The 2,600-nt window shown below is 56.8% G+C and overlaps 1 long non-coding RNA gene across 1 annotated transcript; it reads right to left on the reverse strand.

Moving 5' to 3' along the window:
* Window positions 1-602: 602 nt before the first annotated feature.
* LOC135316229 (uncharacterized) lies at window positions 603-2,367 on the reverse strand. The gene is made up of 3 exons (XR_010375668.1): window positions 2,298-2,367; window positions 1,294-1,498; window positions 603-997 (listed from the first exon to the last, which is right to left on the reverse strand). It is a non-coding gene; the product is annotated as an uncharacterized LOC135316229 (long non-coding RNA).
* Window positions 2,368-2,600: the final 233 nt, after the last annotated feature.

Below are 2,600 nucleotides of genomic sequence, written 5' to 3' on the forward strand. Positions count from 1 at the left end.
CGCGGGGCGGCGCGGGGCAGGGCGGAGCGGCGCGGGGCGGCGCGGGGCTGCGCGGGCGGTGCGGCGCGGGGCGGGGCTGCGCGGTGCTGCGCGGCGCGGGCGGCGCGGGGCTGCGCGGGGCGGGGCTGCGCGGAGCGGCGCGGGCGGTGCGGTGCGGGGCCGCGCGGGGCAGGGCGGAGCGGCGCGGGCGGCGCGGGGCTGCGCGGGGCGGTGCGGCGCGGGGCGGGGCTGCGCGGGGCTGCGCGGGCGGTGCGGTGCGGGGCCGCGCGGGGCAGGGCGGAGCGGCGCGGGGCGGCGCGGGGCTGCGCGGGCGGGGCGGCGCGGGGCGGGCGGCGCGGGGCTGCGCGGGGCGGGGCTGCGCGGGGCGGGGCTGCGCGGGGCTGCGCGGAGCGGCGCGGCGCGGCCGTTCTGGTCACCAGGGGGTAGCATTGGTTCGGCGCTGCCGCTGCTGCGGCACACAATGGCTCCGGAATGCTCGAGGTCGAACCCCTTTCAAGAGAACACATATTGGTTTCTTTTTCAAAGTACCCGAGGAACAATGCATTTCCATAAGTGAACGTAAAATTGCATTTAGAAGCGACCGCAGCCCCTCTGTCATGTTGCATGGAAAAAATCATCCGTTTCTAGGTTTAGTCCTTCTCAGACCTTAAGGTCAGTGATTCAAGTGGACATTAAACTAATACAGCAGGACAACGTTGTTACAATTGTCTGGTGGCTCTTCTGAAAACCTATTGGGCCTTTCACATCCTCGTGCTTCATTTGGAGCCGCTCGGCAGCCGTCTTCGTTCCCTCGGGGCACTCGGGGCGTTCACCGGCACACCTACCTGGGCATCTTTTAAAAATCAGGCCAGTCCATGATGTATTCGGCATCTTCACAATCCGAGGGGACACCCGCTCCCTCGCCCTGACACCGGCTGAGGGGTGTGCAGGTGAACCAGCCCCCGTCCCAGCGGAGGGGCTCCCGGTGCCGGCTGTTATTGCTGACGACCCCCAGTCGCTGTGAAGAAAAGGCTTGTCAGAGCCATATCTCAGCAGCCAGCGCTTGCTACAGACCTTGGTTCAGGCTGGGAAAAGCATTCTACATTTTTGATGTAATGTTTCCTAATGTTTCACCCAACAACCCATAAATTTCACAAGAACAAGCCTATAAAGGGTTTGTTTGAGGAGAAAAGGACAGATTGCTACAGGCTGTAACTCTGCAGAGTGAGAGGCCTTTAAAGAAGCTCTTGACAAACAGCAGAAGAACTACTATACATGCACAGGACCATTTGTCAGGGGACAGAGCTCACCCACCGGGCGCACGGGCCAGATCCTGCCCTCCTGCTCGAGGATGGAGGGGAAGGCAGAGCCCCGTCCTGGCTGCTCTTCCAAACCTGCCTCCTCTCCCCAGGCTGCTGCTCCGCACGGCACGGGGACGATCCTCGGTCCGCACCTGTGCCCCCGCGGCGGGGCTGCAGGCAGCCGTGCCCGCTCCGGCAGCGCTCGCGGCCTGCACCTCCTGGGGACAAACAGGACAGGGCAAAAATGGCACGAACGCTTCGGAAGAGCCTTCCGAGGAGAGAGCAGAGCACAGCACGTGCTGGGGCAATCACACTGAGGATGCTTCTTACCCTACCTAATCAGCTAAATTTAAATTTCTCCAAACAATTGTTTTAAAGGCAAGGAGAAAGACCTTTCTCTGTGTGAACGATTACATTGCTCACTGACCGTGCTCCATGAACTCAGGTCTGTGTTGCCACCAAAGCAGTTTCTGTACCTTTTGCATGCACAGTTCCTACGGATTTATACTAAATGCTCTTCAGACTTGTTAGTAACAGCCAGCGAGACAATCAGCGCATGCTAAAGTCCAGCTCTGACAGTGCAATCAATTAAATATCAATTAATCAGTTAATCAGTATAGAGGATACACAGAACAATGCCAGCAGTGGCTAGTTTCTAACCTGAATGTTTCTTGCCAGTTCCGCATATGTAGCTTGACAGGTATGTTATTTTTCTGCAAGGGAGTTTCAGACAGTGGGATTTCAAATCCGCGGGGCAGAGCTGCATCAGCGCTGCAAGTGCTTTCCCACAGGTACTCATTAGAACAGCTAAATAACTCCCTTCCTCCACATCACCTGTGTTTGCATCTTCTGCTGTGGTCATTTCCAGCCAATATCCTTGCAAGCGAAATTTAGTAATGCTCCTGAAAAGCGCTTTTTAAACTCAAATACTCAAATAGCCTCATAACTGCATAACAGATCATCGGTGCAAAGTTGACACTCAGACGCATAATTATAACGCTGTGTCCTTGCTATTACCTGTGTGAGGTAGGAGGGGTGAGAAATGAACGTGTCCTCCATAACTCACTGCCCCGGCAGGAATTCCCACTGCTGACCTCAGGCTCTGCTTTGTCAATGTAGAAAATCACAGAGAACTTGGAGGAAAAATATGTTCAGGAATTTAGGAATTCGCTCCTAAATAGGAAGGAACTAAATTTGCCGTGGGAGCTGTCACAAATTCCTCTTCCAGCTGTGGAGATAGGAAGGATGCCAAGATCCTGGTGTACCAACCTTAGCGCTCCCCAGGACTTTGATAGCTCTTTCTCACACGCTTGGCACAGC

Source organism: Phalacrocorax carbo, chromosome 18, assembly GCF_963921805.1.
Source record: "Phalacrocorax carbo chromosome 18, bPhaCar2.1, whole genome shotgun sequence".
Lineage (NCBI taxonomy): Eukaryota > Metazoa > Chordata > Aves > Suliformes > Phalacrocoracidae > Phalacrocorax > Phalacrocorax carbo.